This window comes from Mus musculus, chromosome 2 (assembly GCF_000001635.26).
Source record: "Mus musculus strain C57BL/6J chromosome 2, GRCm38.p6 C57BL/6J".
Lineage (NCBI taxonomy): Eukaryota > Metazoa > Chordata > Mammalia > Rodentia > Muridae > Mus > Mus musculus.
Genome location: NC_000068.7, coordinates 29,845,035 through 29,864,028, shown reverse-complemented (window position 1 = coordinate 29,864,028; position 18,994 = coordinate 29,845,035). Strand labels below are relative to the sequence as shown.

The 18,994-nt window shown below is 51.2% G+C and overlaps 1 protein-coding gene and 2 non-coding genes across 3 annotated transcripts in view; 1 reads left to right on the top strand and 2 right to left on the bottom strand.

Annotated features, from left to right (window-relative positions):
* Positions 1–18,935, bottom strand: part of Cercam (cerebral endothelial cell adhesion molecule) — a 37,747-nt gene extending 18,812 nt beyond the window's left edge. The window contains exon 1 of the mRNA XM_006498476.4: positions 18,186–18,935. The gene's annotated coding sequence lies outside the window, so the exon portion shown is untranslated. The remainder of the gene's footprint in view (positions 1–18,185) is intronic.
* Positions 18,302–18,398, top strand: Mir219a-2 (microRNA 219a-2). The gene has a single exon (NR_029838.1). It is a non-coding gene; the product is annotated as a microRNA 219a-2 (primary transcript).
* On the bottom strand, positions 18,318–18,382 carry Mir219b (microRNA 219b). Its single transcript, NR_106110.1, has one exon. It is a non-coding gene; the product is annotated as a microRNA 219b (primary transcript).
* Positions 18,936–18,994: the final 59 nt, after the last annotated feature.

The following is an 18,994-nucleotide window of genomic DNA, read 5'->3' as shown; positions in this document are numbered from 1 at the left end:
TAGCTCCGGAATCATATTTTGTTCACAACTTTGGAAGCTAGAATGTCTAGCATGGTGTCTGGTGAAGGCTTGTTCCTCACGGATGCCTGGGGCTGCTGAGAGGGCTCAGTGGGTAAAGGTGCCTGCCACCAAGCATGACAACCTGGGTTTGATCCCCAGGAGCCACGTGGTGAAAGGACAAGAGCCAAATCCTGAAAGTTGTTCCCTGACCTCCACACACACCTTGTACAGGCATGCATGTTCATATACAAAATCAATCAAATGAAGGTAATAAAGAACACAAAACAAAGGAACAAAAAGCCAGGCTGTGGTGATGGACGCCTTTGATCTCAGCACTCACGAGGCAGAGACTGGTGGATCTCTAAGAGTTCGAGGCCCGCCTGGTCTACAGAGCAAGTTCTAGGACAGCCAGGCTACACAGAGAAACCCTGTCTCAAACAAACAAGCAAACAAGCAAACAAGCACACACACTGTCTGGATATAGGGTTTGCCTATCTTGTGAGGCTTTGGGTTTTGATGAGGAACATTAGAAAATCAAATGCGTCCATTGGCACTGCCCTCAGAATAGATGGCAGGCCCCGTGTTGTCTGCCTGTGACTTTAACACATTTGCTTTCAACCTGATCCCAATCCTCTGCCCCATCCAAACTGGGCTCTTATGGCTCCCAGGAACCTCCGCAAGTTGGGACTTTTGCATGTGGTTTTCCTCCATGCTTTTCTGGTCCCTCGGATTGGGTTCATCTCCCTCTTCCTGGGCTGATTTCTCAGTTTGGGTTCCCTTCCCTGGAAAGCTGTTTCGGATATTCTTATCTGGGGGATGCAGCTCTACACTGTATCCTACGAGAGCCTGTCTAATCAGAAGGTACTTAGCTAGCACAGGCTCCTGAGGTTCTCTAGGGCCTGAGGGCACATAGGTAGAAAGCCCCACAACTGCCAGTGAGCAGAAAATGGAAAAAAGCCAGCAAGCTCACGAACGTGTAATTTCAAGGCATGGAAAATGCGTGAAGCAAAGGATGCCAATGAAGGTCCAGCAATTGATGGGCAAAAGGTACTGAGATAGGACAGACAAGAGGGCCAGTGTGGCCAACACAATGGCAAAGTGAGGGAGTTTTGTGGGATGATGGGGAGGTTGACTCGGATAGCAGTCATGGTCTTCTCAGCAGCGCTGGGAAGAAGCAGGGCAAGATTTTTTTTTTTTTTTTTTTGAGATAGGGTCTCACTATGCAGCCTTGGCCGGCCTAGAACTTACACTGTAGATCAGTTGACCTTGAACTCAGAGATCTGCCTGCCTCTGTCTCCCCAGTGCTGGGGTCAAAGATGTGTGCTATTATGCCTGTTTTTTCTGTTTTTGTTTTGTTCAACTTATTGCTGCTCTTGTTGAGTGTGTTCACAGGAGCATGCATGCTACAACACCCATCTGGAGGCCAAAGAACAGCTTTCAGAGATAAGTCTCTCCCTTCACTATGGTTTCCGGAGTGGAACCCGGGTTCTCAGTCTTACGTGGCAAATGATTTTATCTACTGTGGAACTGTTTTCAGTGGGTCCAGCAGATTTCTCTGGGTCTGGAGAGATGATTCAGTGGTTAAGAGCACCTGTGCTACTCACAATCACCCCCAGTGCTGGGGTTACCTGTTACCATCTTCTAGCTGCACAGGGCACTCTACACACACTGTACACAAACAAGTAAGTAGCTAGAATGCAGGCTGGGGAGATGGCTCAGCAGTTAAGAGCACTGACTGCTCTTCCAGAGGTCCTGAGTGCAATTCCCAGCAACCACATGGTGGCTCACAACCATCTGTAATGGGATCTGATGCCTTCTTCGACTGAAGACAGCTACAGTGTGTGTGTGTGTGTGTATACGTATATACACACACACACACACACATATATATATATATATATAAATCTTTAAAAAATCATTAAAAAATAAGTATCGAGAACTCTTATACATATAAACAAATCTAGCCGGGCGTGGTGGCGCACACCTTTAATCCCAGCACTCGGGAGGCAGATTTCTGAGTTCGAGGCCAGCCTGGTCTACTAAGTGAGTTCCAGGACAGCCAGGGCTATACAGAGAAACCCTGTCTCGAAAAACCAAAAATAAAATAAAATATAAACAAATCTAAAAAAGAAAATCACTGAGACAGAGACAGACATGCTGTCTCAAGCTTACAACCCTAAAGCCCAGGAGGCTGAGATGAGAGGACTGCTTTGAGTGTGAGGCTAGTCTGGGCTACACAGTAAGTTCCAGGAAAGCCTATGCTATGGTGTAGCCTGAGCTACACTGTGAGACTGTATCAAAGGAGGAAGGGAGGAAGGAGGGGCAAAGGGAGGAGGAGGTGGAGACAGATCTGCTTGGGGCTCTAACTCAATGATAGTGTGCTTGCACAAGGCCCTGGGTTTAGTCTCCAGTCTAGGTGTATATGTATACACACACACACACACACACACACACATATATATATATATATATAAATCTTTAAAAAATCATTAAAAAATAAGTATCGAGAACTCTTATACATATAAACAAATCTAGCCGGGCGTGGTGGCGCACACCTTTAATCCCAGCACTCGGGAGGCAGATTTCTGAGTTCGAGGCCAGCCTGGTCTACAAAGTGAGTTCCAGGACAGCCAGGGCTATACAGAGAAACCCTGTCTCGAAAAACCAAAAATAAAATAAAATATAAACAAATCTAAAAAAGAAAATCACTGAGACAGAGACAGACATGCTGTCTCAAGCTTACAACCCTAAAGCCCAGGAGGCTGAGATGAGAGGACTGCTTTGAGTGTGAGGCTAGTCTGGGCTACACAGTAAGTTCCAGGAAAGCCTATGCTATGGTGTAGCCTGAGCTACACTGTGAGACTGTATCAAAGGAGGAAGGGAGGAAGGAGGGGCAAAGGGAGGAGGAGGTGGAGACAGATCTGCTTGGGGCTCTAACTCAATGATAGTGTGCTTGCACAAGGCCCTGGGTTTAGTCTCCAGTCTAGGTGTGAAAGGGCTACACGATGAGGCCCTGTCTCAAAAAACCAGGGGGAAAGCCGGGCAGTGGTGGAGCACCCTTTAATTCCAGCACTCAGGAGGCAGAGGCAGGGGGGTCTCTGTGAGTCTGAGGCCAGCTTGGTCTACATAGTGAGTTCCAGGACAGCCAGGGTCCATAATGAGACCATGTCTTAAAAAAAGTGTGTGTGTGTGTGTGTATTCTGGCCAGGGGCTATACAGTAAGACCATGTCTCAGAAAGTAACAGTAACACAATTTTGTTGTTCTAGCCATAGCTTAGATGGCAGATGTTGGGGTTCCCTGCATAGGAGAAATAAGTCTGCTGAACGGTGAGGTCGGGGAATCCCATGGGCCTTGTAGGGTGGATGGAGACTGAGGACATGGGCTTACATGGAACAGGCTAGGTACTTGCATAGGGAAGATGGAAAGACAATCAGGCCAAGATAGGAAAGAAAGCCCTATTCCTCTGACCTTACACTGAGCTGTCCCTTAGATCTGCCAGTATGAAAGCATGCAAGAGACCTTTCTGCCCTGACTTCCCTCACAGAGATCACATTCCCATCCACCTTTCTAGCCCCAGGTTAGGCAGAGCCTACAGACTATGTGGCCTCTCCACAGATATATGTGGGGTCTCTAATGGAAGCAAGATCACCAAGTGGCAATTCACCTACTTGCACTCTTTTTAGCCCCTAAAATAATCATGAGATATATATAGTCTTCTGGGGGAGAGGAAGTTAAGATAGAGTCTTATCATGTAACTCTGGCTGTCCTGGAACTCACAGTGTAGAGCAGGCTGGCCTGGAATTCTCAGAGATCCACCACCAACGGGACAGGGCGGCTCATACCTGTAATCCCAGCAGCAGTCTGGATGCTTAATGAAGCAAGACTGTCACAAGCTCAAGGCCAATCAAGGCTATGAGTAAAACCCCGCCCCAAGCCTCTGTTCCCCTCCCTTCCCTCAAAATACAAAAGCTAGGACTTGTGGTGCAGGCTTAGGTGCAGCTTAGCACTCTAAGGCTAAAACAGGAGGATCATGCTCTGCAGGCAGTGTGGCCTGCATGGTGAGTTCCACCTGCTCTCTTCATAACACAACTCTACCATATATATATATATATATATATATATATAGATATAGATAGATAGATAGATAGATAGATAGATAGATAGATAGATAGATATATAGATATATAGATATATATAGATAGATATATAGATATAGATATATATAGATATATATATATAAGCAAATAGCACCCCCATGCCCCTGCCTAGGAAGTCTGAAACTCTGGGAGTAAAATGAATTCTTTCCTTTTAAAATTTTGTCTTTTTTTGAAACAGACTCACCATGTAATATAAATGGCCAGGCGTTCTGGACCCGTCTACCACAGACTCAAGAGTTCTGGAATTACAGGTTTACCACCACGGTAGAAGAAGTACTTTTTTTTGTTTGTTTGTTTTTTGTTGTTGTTGTTGTTGTTGTTGCTTCTGGATGTCAAACCCAGAGCTCCATGCTGGCTCTATCACTGACCCTAAGCCATCTGTTTTCATGGAAAGTTCCAGGTCATTCTGATGCAGGCTGAGCTTGGGAACTGCCGCTGTGTGTATGCAGAGCCTACCGGCTCTGGGTTATATAAAGTTCTGCAAAATAGTCACTCCTGGAGCCTGACAGGTTAAGAAGGCTCTAGACCGGATGCAACCAATGCTCTCAGGGTTTCTGCCTCACAGCATTTTTGTGTCCCTCAGCCACTGTAGTTCTACACAAAACCATGTGGTGGCGCCAGTACCCCAGGGCTTGCTTCAGTTGGAGATCCTGAACTGGAGACCCTGGAAGAACCCCCTTGAGCTTTAAGGCTCGGTGACAATGGGAAGGTCCTTTGCCAGGGAGAAAAGCTGATACCAGAAAAGTGTACCAGCCAGAAGCTGATACACTCCAATTGGAAGTGGGTAACTCTGGAGCAGCAGGGAGCCTATGCTAGAGGGTAACCTCCTTGGTCACAGAAGAGGTAGGAGTGCCAGGCCTCTGGGACTTGAAAGTAAAGAGGTAGGAGTGCCAGGCCTCTGGGACTTGAAAGTAAAAGCTCAGATGGGTAACTCTTGCCACATGCCACTTTAGCCTTCTGCCTATCCTGTTCAACCTGTCTATTCTGGTTTCAAGTCCTGCTTCCCTGCCAAGGGTAGGGGTAGCCTGGGGGTAGCCCAGGGCTTTTAGCCAGAGCTCAAAGCTGGAAGTTCTCACAGCCTACCAACCTGGTAGGCTGGAAATGGGGACTCAAAGCAGGAAGGATCCTTGGATGGAGCTCTTACCAGCTGTCAGCTTCCCGTCTCTTGGGTTGGAGGCTCTATGGGCCCCTGTCCTGCTCTGTGGTCACGGAAGCCCACGATGCTGGCCAGAGGATGAGCCTTCACCTTGTTCTGGGTGCAGCTCAACAGGCCAGGAGACCAGCCTGGACACCATCCTCACCTCTGCCTCCAAGCCTGGTTCCAAGAACACCCAGGGAAAAGCAGAGACTTGTCCACTTTAATCTCCCCTGTCCTTCATCTGTCCTATTTTAGGGAAGACTGAGACCTCAGATCCCAACTGGAGACACTCTTGTCCAGTCTGTTTAAACTTACCATACTCTGGCTTCTGATCCAGAAATTAGCCCACACCCCTCCTGCCTCCTGGGTACCCACCCAACACCCACATGCCCCAAAGGACCACCCTCTGCCTCTTGAGTATGCCTTCTCTTTGAGGACCCCAGATGTGGTGCTGTCCTCTGAGGTTCTGCCTCTGCTCTTAGGAGGCTGGGGCTGGGCCAGCTGTTTTCCCTAAGCGGCCAGCTGTTTTGCCCATCGGAAAGTAGCTCTGGCTCCTCTGCTAAAGTCGTTTCTAGGTTGCAGCGTGGCAGCCCTACTGGGCCAGGGCCTGGGAGTGGTTAACTCCTCTGGTCCAGGCAGCAGCTTTCTGCATTCCCCAGGCTCTGGAGGGACTTCTAGAGACCTCCAAGAAGGCTACGCATGGCTATCCTCAACCCCCTCAACAATTGCCACCCCATGCCACCCCATGCCCCACAGAGCCTTGACCCCAGGTGGATCTAAGTGAGGTCCAAAGGGATAAATGTTACCTACCAACAACCCCTGTTGGAAATGATAATACCAATGATGGCTGTCCTCAGCTGTTAGCCTTAAAGCCACCAGGAGTTTAACTAGATGCCTCAGTGACTCATTTGACAACTTTGTTTTGTTAGCTCTGAGGAATGGCGAGTATTATTTACTGACTAGAAAAGCAGGAAACCTGAAATGTGAATAGTCTCAGTTACCAAGAATTAGTTGGATGTTGCTTAGCCCTAGTGGCTCTGGAACAGCCTCTGCACTGCCATTCAGGTTTCCCTGAGCCCTCTTTCTGAGGTCTGGGCTCAGGAGCCTCATTTGTGAAATGGAGAAACTGACAGACAGAGTTAATACCACTAGTCCTGGATGGAGAGTTGAGCCAAGACACCTTCCAAGTATTTATTAGTGATCACTCCTCCTGGTGGCTGCGGTTGGCCTGGGCAAAGATCCCAGATTCACTGCCTCCTGGCTGTCAGCGTTGGGGTTAGTGACTATCTCCCAGCCTCTCTGTCTCCACAGCTGGAAAATGGAGACAAGAATAACTGCCCTTGGTTTTGATGATGCAGGTATGATGCTCTGCCCACAACCCAACTAAGGATTGGTGTGAAATGTCCTATCTTGCCAGTATGACTATCGGCCACAATCAGTAAGGGACAGAGAAAGCCACTGTGGTGCCTCCAGGCTCAAAGTGGAGCTGGTTAGGTAGGAGAGCTACTGGCTCAGGAGTCCTTAGGCAGAGAAAGCAGGCTGGGTAGGGGGGGTTCAGCCTGTCTCTGGATTTCCCCAAGGACTCCTGCTTTAACCCTGCATCCCTGTGCTTCTTCTCCAGAGACTGGAACCTGGTCTGGGGAAGGAGCCAAGGAATAGGGACAATCCCAAGACTAACATGGCTCAGAAGGTGACTTGGCTGAGGCTGGGTGAGATCTCAGGGTCTGGGAACGACCTCTCAGGATGCAGTGACCCGTGTTCTACCCTTTTGTCCCATCCTCCCTGCCCACCATGGGTCAGGTCCCTGGTCCCAGCCTAGACATCTGGAACTGGGGCAGACAAAGGGCTGCGGGAAGGGACAATAACCTTCTGTCCATTTTCAGAGGCTGGGCCAGGCCTGGCCAGGGCTGGGGGCCGGAGCCCCGGCGAGGCGGTGCCAGGCCCCCCGCGGGCAGCGGACAATGTTGGCAGTGATGGAGAGGAGGCATTTCAAAGCGTTTTGTTCCTCCTGACTCCCTCCCTTCCACGCATCTCGCCCCAGCTCGGGGTGAGGCCCCAGCCCCACCCCCAGCCACCCAGGCCTTGCTCTGGGCTGCTTGGGGACTGGCCACATTCTTGACCTCAGGGGAAAAGTTTAGACTCTTTGCGCCCTGGGCGACAATAACAGTGTCACAGACCTGATTTAGGAGCAGCACTTACCATCACAAAGCCACAGACAAAGGGCCGAGGCTGAGAGCGCACGCTGGCCTCAGAGCCTACTCCTCTGCCAGGCCCTGTGCACTTTTCCAGGTTCTGCCCAGTCCACTCAGTGCCAGGCCTGGCACACCTGGGAGGACCTGAGGCCGAGAGAGGGAAGAGACGCACTACAACTAGGAACGGAGGAGTTTTGAGAGTCACTTCTCACTCTCCCATGAAACTGTTAAGTGACCCTGGATAGGTCCTTCCCCACTCCCAGCCTCAGTTTCCCTATCTGTAATAGAGATGCTATATAAAGTACAACCCTGAGAGCAGGCAGCTCTGTCCTTGTGGCAGGGGGTTTTCAATAACGACGATGGCCAAGTTGGGGACGTACACCTGGAGGAGGCCCTTTCACTCAAGAATCTCCTGAGCTTCAGCTGCTCCAGATCAGCCTGGACAACACAGCAAGATCCAGTCTACAGAGGCGTGGCAGAGAGACCGAGTGGTCCTGCTGCACTCCGGTGCTACCCAGGAGTTGACTTACTCAGCCCTTACTGGATCTCACCCGCTTTGATCATGGAACCCCCTATCAGCCTTACAAAGCAGGTGCATCAGTAATTCTCCTTTAAAGTTGATAAACTGAGGCCTAGAGAAGTGGAGTGGCTTACCCAGGGCCAGGCTGCTTGGCTCCTGACCGCCCCTGTGAGAAGGAGTGAGGAGGCAGCTGGCCCAGGCTGAGCTGGGGTGGAAGGGCCTCCCCTCCCAACAGAAGGCCATGAATAAATAAATATTTGATTATCCCCAGGGGGAATCCCATCCCCAGAGCAGGTGCCTTTAAAAATCTGGATTGATTCTTCTCTATGAGCAAGGTTGGCCTCGGTGGACACCCAGATGTAGGGGACCGGACACAATGACAGGCCCCCTTCCCCCAGGAATCAGAGGCAAGACAAAAGGTCATTTAAAGGTTTGTGGCACCCGAGTTTGGTTGTGGGTCTGTGCAGTACCCATTTAGTGAGCTTCACTGAAGGCCGGAGAACAGTGCCTGAAGCAGTAGAGGGAGTCCTCCTGGCCAGGACCGGTGGCTAGCTCATCTCACCTCACAGAGGGCACCACCTCCCGTGACATGCCGTTAGCTTTCCTTTCCATGAAGCAGTTGGGTTTTTAGTACAACCTGAGGGGTTATCTGTTCTCTAGGATCTGTTACAGAAGGCCAACTATGACTTCAGGGGGTGAGTTGGGAGACTGTAGTGATCCCAATACCAGCAGGGGTTGTCTGGAGCTCTGACATAAAGGAGAGGCCCAGAGTGCTGTCCCGGTCCCTTACCTGACTGTGACATCCAAAGGTTGCAAGCTACATAGGTGTTCAGGGAAAGAGCAGGGGCCAAGCAACAGCAGCACAGCCATCTCAGGGCTGAACTCCAGCCCCACAGACTGCCATTCATTTGGGCTGAGCACAAATCATTCATTCATTCATTCATTCATTCATTCACTCAGTCACTGGCAGAGTCTCATGTAGCCAGTTTAGCATTAAGCATCTTATATAGCCAAGGCTGGCCTTCAACTCTTGATGCTCTTCCTGTCTGGGTTAGGGGCCACCTTATCTCAACTACTTTTAGAAGATTAAATGTAATTCTGTTAGGCTAGTCAAATAAAATAGAGGACTGGGTGTGGCAGAGTGTTTCATTAATTCTAACAGAAGGCAGAGGTAGGTGGATTTCTGCAAGTTCCAGGCCAGTTTGGACTACATAGCAAACTCTAGACAAGCCAAGGTCACATCATGAGATCTTGTCTCAAAAAGTGGCTTTGGGACGTTTGATGGCTTGTAACTGAGACTGAGTTTGAGACTAGCTAGTCTACGCAACATGACTGTCTCTGTCTCAAAAAAAAAAAAAAAAAAAAAAAAAAGGCTTGGAATCTTGGAATCTGGGATCCAACATCCCAGCCTCCATCAATCCCCTGCCCCACGCCCTCAATTCTTTCTCAGAATAGTTTCTCAATACCTGCAACTACTCTCCTGTCCTTTCAATGTCTCTCCCTAAACCACCACTGACACACATCAGTCACAGGCAGTAAGTGAGGCCATCCAAAGAGAAACTGCCACAAACTGTGGAGACAGTCCCTGGAGCCCGAGAAGCCTTCCCTCCCCTGCCTGGCTTCAAAATACAGGAGCACTCACCCACTCACGGCAAGCATCTTAGGGTCCCCCACAGCCCAGAGGTGGATGGCACCGCTGGGGGCTTAGGAACAAGATGACTGCCTGCCTGTGCAGCTCTTATTTGGAGGGTTGGCCAGACAGCCCAGCCCAGGTCCAGACTTTCCTGGCATCTCTAGGCAGGAAGGGCACTGCCTGGGGGTTGGGAAGAGCAAGGAAAGACATCATGAACAAGGAAAGACTTCGTAAGCAAAGGTGCCTCCCAGAGGGTTCAACCCAACCCTCAGTTCACCGTCCTCTGCACATTGTGGGATGAGGGTCCAAACAACTAGGGGTCCAGAAGAGTCAGCAGAGGCTAACTGAGATGCTGATCTGATCCAGGCCCCTGCCCCACCCCACCCCACCCCACCCCACCCCAAGGCCAGGGAGGCCCACATAGAGGTGTTTGCTTTTCCTGCCTCCACACTGGTTCCATTCAGAGTGGCCCATCCCACCCCAGGCCAGCAGCCAAGGACCAGTGCACCAGGGGGCGAGATCACGGTCCAGCCTCCCTTCCATCCTTGTTTCGTGAACATGAACATGCCATAGCAGCCACACGGGCCTCCCAGTTTCATGGGGCACTGGAAAGAAGAGAGGGAAATAGAACAGGGCAGGTAGGGGAGGGTCAAAGAATATATGGAGGAGTCTGAAAAAGATGAGGACACACATGGTGGGAATCAGAGCCTCCCAGGAGGTCCTGGCCAACAGAGCAAGGATCAGGAGCCACTGAGCAGGAAGGACTGCTCCAGATCCTCACTGCCTTGTTTTGTGCTGAGACTCTGATGCTGGGATGCTCACTTGGAAATGAGCATCCTCACCCCTGGACCAGGGCTCCAGGAGAGGCTGAGACCTGGTCTGGGGCCAGGAGAAAGGGTAAAAAGTTTCCCCACGTCAGAAGGCCATGGGGGAGGAACCTCGGGGTCCTGCTCTTTGCTCTGTCTGACTGTCACATGGGTACATGAAGGGGGTAGAAAGGTCAGATGTGCCCTTTCAGGCCCGTGAGAAAAACTCTGCCCATTTCCCTAATCCATATTTATTGGTGTGAGACACTGGGGTGGGAGAAAGTCCCTGCCCCCATCCACTGCCCCAGCCAGGCCAGGTTAGCACTAAGAACAGGCTCCATGTCACCCACCCAAATCCTACTCTTTGTCTCTAGATTGGCTCCAGAGTGCCCCCCCTCCAATTCCCCATAGGAGTTGCCAAGCAACCATAAAGGGTAGCTGAGATATTTTCTTTATTACAAGCAAAGGGAAGACAGAATTGTGGTCCCAGAGGGGGGCCTTGGGGTGCTGAGGGAAGAGCACCCTGTGCTCTGAAGGGGTCCACCGTCCCCATGCACTCTGAGCACCAGCAGCACAGGCACAGGACCCCAGAGTCCATCTGAAGCAAGAAGACAGAAAGAACAGAGAGGTGGGAGGTGGAAGGGGCTGGCAGACACCATTCCAGACTGAACAGTGCTACGAGTCAAGGCAGGCACCTCCAAGAGACCCGGGCCTTCCTGGTACCACCATCTGTGCTATCTGCATTAAGTCATTTTCTTTCTTTGGTCCTGTGTTTTCTCCTTGATAAAATGGGAGTATATTACCTCATTTAACCCTCATACAAATGTGGTGGAAGGTCATTTTCCCCCTGCCATTTACTGGTTAGAGAACAGAGGCTCAAAGATGTGACACCAAGCACCTAGCTGATAAGGCCAGGGCGCTTTCCTCAGCCCCAGCTAGTTTTAAACAACAGCTTTACTGAGATTGCACATTATACAATTTTCTTGCCCAACGTGCTTTCAACATTTGTATCTAATTTATTTTATTCTTTTTTTTTTTCAGTTTGGTGGTGTTTTTGTTTTTGTTTTGAGACAGGGTTTCTCAGTTTAGTCCTGGCTGTGCTGGAATTAACTCACTCTGTAGACCAGGCGGCCTTGAACTCAGAGATCTGACTGCCGCTGCCTTCTGGCACTGGGAATGAAGATGTGTGCCTTCACTGCCTGGCTTATTTTATTCTTATATTTCTAAAATATACTCTCCTCTCACCCTATCCTCAAGGTGAGCATATAACACAGTCGTAGAATCAGCATTCTACCTCTGTGAACCTACTGTAAGCCCTAGTCTGTCTGTCTGTCTGTCTGTCTGTCTGTCTCTCTCACACACACACACACCACACTCACACACATACACACACACCATACTCACACACACATACCATACTCACTCACACACCCCACACACACTCACACACCACCCTCACACACCCACACACCTTCACTCACCCCACACTCACACACACACACCACACTCACACACCCTCACTCACCCCACACTCACACACACCCTCACATACCACACTCACACACACATACCACACTCACACATACCACACTCACACACCCACTACCACACCCTCACCCTCACACACACACCCTCACACTCACACACAAACACCCTCACACACACACACCACACTCACACACATACACCCTCACACTCACACACCCTCACACTCACATTTTCTTAATAGTGTAAAGGGCCAGGCAATGTGGTGGCACATGGCTTCAGTCCCAGTGCTGGGAGGCAGAGGCAGGTGGATCTCTATGAGGCCAGCCTGGTCTACAGAGGGAGTTCTAGGACAGCCAGAGCTACACAGAACTGCCACCACCACCATCCAAACAACAAACAAACAAAATTTTTATAAATCTGGGCATGGTGGCTCCTATTTTTAATTCCAGCATTAAGGAGAGTGAGGCAAGAGGCTTGCTATGAGTCTGGGGCTAGCTTGAGTGATATAGTGAGTTCCAGGCTAGCCTGGGTTACAAAGTGAGACCTTGCCCCATGAAGGAAAGAAAAGGAAAGGAAAGGAGGAGAAGGGAGAAGAAGGGGGAAGGTGAGGGAGGGGGAGGGAGGTGAGGGAGGGAGGAAAGGGAGGTTCAGAGGCCAGTCTGTCCCAGCCATTACCTACGAGAGTGCTCTCCGTTACCTTCCACCTTCCCCTCCTCCAGCCTCACCATCACATATCTACCTTGTATCTATAGATTTCCCCATTGTGACTATTTCCTATACATGGAATCAGACAGCACACCTGAGTTCTAGCATCTTCCAACAGCTCCAACTTCTGGAAGGGATGGGGGTCACCAAAGTGTTGGGGCAGGTAGACCAGTTACGGATGTGACTTTTGTAGGCTGACAGCCCTACAACCTTCATCCACAGCCCAGACCTATGCCTAGGGGGAGAGAAGGGCTTACCCTCTCCAGCCTTGTGCTCTTGGTCTGTGAAATGGAGAGACAGCCTTTCTCTCCCAGGGATGGAGCAGTTCGTGACAAATGTCTAGTCAGGTGCCTGCTGCTCAGTATATCATAGTTTACGGATGACAGGGGTCCATGCAATCCAATGCTTGTTTGATCTTGACCTAGGCACCTATTAAGGGTGAAATGCTCTTCTAGATGCTGGAAACAGTGAAAGGGACATGATCCTGTCCATGCAAACCATTCATCTAGTGCAGAGACAGACAAGTTAGCTCATCAACAGGACACATACAGGGTGAGATAGATCAGGAAAGACAACAGCACAGCACAGCAATGATGGAGGAAGCCTGCTACTTAGATGGTGTCAGACTTATTTCTGTACTGAGAGTAGAGCCCAGGACTTTGCATATGATAAGTGCTCTGTGACTGGCCTATCTCCCCAGACCTGTCACTGATTTTGAAAATGGCCTAGCCTGTGCTCAAACTTGGGACTCTTCTGTCTTGGCCACCAGAGTAGCTGGGATTGCAGGTGTGCAGCACCACGTCTGGCTACCACAATGGCTACTTTGAACAGAAGGGCTTGCTGCTACCCTCCCCACAGAAGAGAATGTCTTCTGCAAACTGCAATATGAGATAGAGTGAAGGGCTCTCAGACCCCAAGCCGGGGCAGGGGACTTAGCATCTATGACTTCATGTGTTGGGTTACCAATTTATTTCTAAAGTTGGGCCACCTGGCCAGCAACCACCACTAGAGAGCACTCTGTAGAGTCCCTGAAACTCAGAGTGAGCCAGCTTTGGCCCAAGGTGGTGCAGTGAGAAGCAAGAAGACTTTCTTGTGTTCCAAGCTGGCTTCCAGCCAGGTCAGAATGAAACTTGCATTGACAGGAGACAAGACCACAGAGTTTAAAATGCCCAGCAGAGATCTGGGTTCTGATGAGCCTGTAGCCCCAGCTGCTGTTGGGTGCATACCATTCACACTCTGAGCTTGCCCGTGAAGCTCAGCACAGAGCCCTTCCAACCTCAGGCTCCCTACTGCTGCATCGCCTCTGACCCCAGCCCAGCAGCTCAGCCAATTTGCTATGAATGGTCACATAACTCACCCTGCACTGTTTCTGTTTTTTATTGTGTGTGCTTCTTCTGTGTGGATGGGCGTGGCTATGTATGCCGTGGCAGATGCTGGGTAGAAGACAGCTAACAGTCAGCTCCCTCCTCCTACCATGTAGGTCCCCAGGAGCAAACTCAGGGGATCAGTCTTAGCAACAAACACTCTTATCCACTGAGCCATCTTTCACCTGTTTCCTGGCTTTAAAAAGCTCAATGCTGGGATTCAAAACTAGGGCCTTTGAAGTACTAGGCAAATGTCAATGTCCTACATCTGTGTTATATCCCCTGTCCTCGTATTTTTGTTGTTTTCTTTTCTTTTGTTTTTCTAAGACTAGGTTTCTCTGTGTAGCCCTGGCTGTCCCGGTACTCGATCTGTAGACCAGGCTGGCCTCGAACTTGAAGATTTATTGGCTTCTGCCTCCTGAGTGCTGACACTGAAGTTATATACCACACCACCATCCAGCTGCAATAGGTGCTCATAACTGCCGAGCCATTTCTCCTGTTTAAGCTTTGACTTTTTAATCCTCCTGCCTCGGTTTTCCAAGTACTAGTATTACAGGCATGTGCCATCACACCTGGCTTTTTGCCCGACTGTCCTGAAGTCGGTTTCTTTGTCATCTCCCCATTCATTTAATTATGACATTAGTAAGGCATCCATTCATGCACGTTATCTGTCATTCATTCAGCAGACGCTCCCTGAGCACGTCCTCTGTGCCGGGCAGTGTTTGGGCCAGTCCTTGGTAAAATGCCAGTCTTGTGGAAAGTGTGCAAATGTGCACATTGCTGTTTTCTTCCTGAGAGCTGCTTTTCTCCCCCCTCCCCCTCGGTGTGTGTTTGTGGTTGTGGTTTGTTTGCTTTTCTTTCTTTTTTGAGTCAGGATTTCTCTGAGTAGCTCTGTGCTGCCCTGGAACTTGCTCTGTAGAGCAGGCTGGACTCTGCCTCTTAAGCGCTGGGATTAAAGGTGTGTGCTCTGCCATGCCTGGCTTGTGAATAGAGAACTGGTTTTCATAAAGGCTAGGTGGGTTGAATGCACACTGAAGCCCAAACATTTCTGTGTATAGTTGCATGCACATAACCATACGTGTTGGAGGTGTGATAAAGCCTTCCTCCCTGGAAGCAGGTGCCAGTGTTTGGAGAGGGCAGTGTAAGAAGCTCACAGCCCAGGAGCTGTAACCAAGCTTCAGCCCCAAGAAGTCACCTGCCCCGGATACCATGCTGGTTCTGCTTCTCCAGGAAGTTTCCTTCTTTCATCCTGATGGAGTGAATCTCTGTCTTCTACAGTCCCAGAGAAGTTTGCCAACACTTCAGAGCACCCCCTGGCTCTTCCCCTTACAGTGGGGTTGGTTAGAAAGCTAGATGTCTGTCTGTCCACTGGCCTTTCAGGATCCCTAAAGCATTTAGAGTAGAATCCTCCCAAAGCCCCGCTAGGCCTGCCAGGGTGAGCCTCCGATTGGTCTGAAACTCTGAGTTCCAGACCCAGGGAATCCTACCTCTGCTCGAACCCATCATGATCTTTCCCGCTTGCTGCTTTGGGAGCCACTGGAATCTCTGCCTGGGACAGCGTCCACTGTCCGTCTTTACCCACACACTCTCAACTTCTTTCTCTGGACTTCTATTCTCTATGATTTGCTTCAGATGTGGCTGGGTTACCTCCTTTGGGAATGCCTGTTCCTTGCTGTCCTGACTACCACAGGGTAGGCACTCTGTAAGTGTGCAGGATTTTCACTGGCCTCTCGTGCCCTGAGGGTAATGGGTAAGGGTGAGGGCAGCTTTAGCTCAGACATCAGCCTGGAGGTGAGCATTTGCTTGGGGCTCTTGGTTAGATTCCTAGTAGCACAGACCTGCAGTAGTGATGTGGGGGGAAGACGGCAGGAGGGGAAAGCCTTTTTCTGCTCTCCGTTCCTGCAGTGCCATGCCCTGTCCACTCAGGCTGTGTTCACACCAGACTGTAGTGGGTTATGATTTATACAGTCTCCTAGAAGCCACTGCCTGGAGCACAGTTAAGGCTGGCTTCTCTGTAGCTGCTAATGAAAGACTAGGAAAATAGTTTGCAATAGGTTGGACAATCTAGGTTCCAACCTTGCCTCTGTCACTTCCTAGCCACTGGGCTGTTTCTTTATCTGTAAAATGGAATTGAGAACATACCTACTCTGAAGGTTGTTGCCAGAAAGTTGCTGCCTTTCTTAATCACTCACTACATGAGATGGGTTTTGCTATATTGCCCAGGTTGGTCTGAAACTCATGGTTTCAAGGGATTCTCCTGCCTCAGTTGCCCCAAGAAGCCAGAGACTATAGGCGCTTGATGCCTGGCACACAGTACACTGTCAGCATCAAGGAACTTGAGATTTTAGCTAGCAGGGATCCTGCTCTTATAAACCCAGAAACCATGTTTTGTAGTATTTGTTAAGAAAAACTCAAAAAGTTTGTGTAGTTCATTTTTAAGTCACAGGCCATGAAGACACCCCACCCCACCCCCACACACACACATTTAATGAGTGGTTGAGGAAAGGCACAGAACTAGGGAGGTTCAGAGGCACAAAGACCCTCGCAATCCGCCTCCTGGGCCAGTGAGGAGAACCAGACTAATCTGCAACTGCAACGCAGCTAGGCACATGGCAGGGCTGCCCATAAGAAGAGTGTATCTCAGGGCAGGAGTTTGGGGGGTGCCATGGAAGAGGCAGAGTGCTTGAGGAAGCCTGGGAAGGATAAAAGGCAAGAAGACCACCGCTCACTCCCCTCTGGAAAGTGACACTCACTGGGGTGACAACCCCCAGACTGATCTCTGGGGCTGGGATCTGGATGAATGCAAACAGCAGACCAGATCTCTTCTCTATCAGACCTGTTCAGGGTACATATCAGACCTTCCACAGAGCTCCTGAGCCTCTGGATGGGTGGACCATCCAAAGGAAGACACAGGAGACAAGCATTAACAGATTGCCTACCCTTTCACACACACCTGCTTCCCTCGTCCATCGGTGCTGCAGCTAAGGGATAGGAGCCTGGGAATCAAGCCCTTGTCTTTGGGGAGGGGAGGGGTAGTCTCCAGATCCCTCTGGAGGTGTGGTCTCTGGAGACTGCATCTTCAGCCTGTTGGTTGGGACTATATGATCCCCCCTTATTCTTCGGATAAGTGTTCTAAGGGGGGTGACCCTCTGACTTCTAGACTGTTACCCCCTCACACCACGGAGAAACCCCTGGAAAGGAGCTTTAAGGAGTGAGAACTCAAGAGATAAAGATGTAACTGGAAGGAAGCTTGGGTCCTAAAAGATCCTGGATTCTCCTGGTTACTCTTGGGGAACTCAGCCAAGCTTAGAGTGGCCTCATTCAGGTCCAGAGTCCAGGACCGAGATGTGGGTGCCTGGCCCTGGGGGGGGGGGGCTACCGGCAAAGGGGTCAAGCTGAGGGAGCAGGCGGGGCATCCGTAATGGAGGGTGCTGAGTGGGGTGGGAGGGCACAGGGTCCTGCCGGTGCAGAGTGGGGGGAGCGGCCCCCAGGGAGGGGCATGCTATGTCTTTAAGAGCTGCCTGAGCGCAGGTTGCAGCTGCCTGGCCAGCCCGAGAGAGACAGCGGAGATTCATTACCCGTCGACACAATGACCATTGATGGCCCCGTGGCGTTATTCAAATCCAGTACCAATTGCAGCCGAGCCCCTTTCTCCGCGCCAGGCCCGTATTGTTGGAGCGGCCCACTAAAAGCCCGCCCCGGCCCCAAGCCGCCAGAGGCGCCCGCTTGGGTTCAGCCCTGCGCCTCGCCAGCACGCCGGCTCCCAGTCCGGCTCCCTGGGCGCTGCAGGTGACCCGGCGGCACATTCCGGCGCTCCCCGCTGCCCAGGCTACCACCACCCGCGACTCAGCCACAAGGAAGCAGAGAGCGCCTGAGCCGGTGCGTGCGCGGGGCCAGGCTGGGGAGGGGGCCCCGCGAGTCCAGCATCCCAGACCCGGGGCTCAAGAGATGCTACCGGCCTCGGGCCCCAGTATTCCGGATTCCCAGAACCCAGCCTGGGGGCGGGGAGAGGGAAATGGGGTTCCCTGGGCCTGACAGGGTATTCCTCCAAGCTGGGGCAGCCCAGAGACACAACGCGGGTTACTCTAGGGACCCTTGGCCGCGATGGAAGGAAACACGCTGGGGGGCGATGGGGATGCCCTAGCAGGGCCGGGATCTGGACACCGGCTTGTCCACCTTACCGCGGGACGGGCTGCGATTGCCGAGCTTCTGCGAGGTATTCCGATACGCAGCTCCCGAGATCTGGTGTGCGCTTTTAAGGAGCCAGGCAGAACCCAGAGGGGGACCGGGGCCCTGAACTCAGGGGCTTCGCCACTGATTGTCCAAACGCAATTCTTGTACGAGTCTGCGGCCAACCGAGAATTGTGGCTGGACATCTGTGGTTGAGCTCCGGGCTCTACAGAGACGAGGTCCACGCTGGGAGAACCCCTGAGCAGCCGGCAGGTCCCAGAACGATCATTGTGGCCCCAGACTGGCATGCAAAGAGGGGACAAAAGTCCTTGCCACCGGCGCCGCCATCCTCATCCTCGCCTCTTTCCGTATCCTCTGCGGGTGACCCGTGTCGGCTGGCAGAGTCCTCCGGTCGATTACGCTGGGTTTCCCCCACTTTCAAATTTCGGCCAGAACGAAGCTGGCATACAGCAGCGGGACCGGGACCCGAATGTGGTTCGTGCGGCCGGTCCTTGGTCAGAACCGCAGTTGGGGGGGGGGGGTTTGAAGGGATACGACAGCAAAATTCTTTTGCTAACTTGTTTTGAATTTGTTTCAACCTGTCCCCTGACCAGTCCCCCGAAACAACAAAAAACAAACAAACCCGAAATCAACCCGCATATCCCAAACCAGCCAACCAACCCCTCCCACAAGCTCCTCTGGACCGACTGATGGGCTGTGCTTCCTCCCGCGGCTGCCAGAAACCCAGAAGCTGGGGAATGATGCGCTCCAGCCGGGCAATCGCTACGGCTTTGGAAATACGAACTTGGACAAATCAATC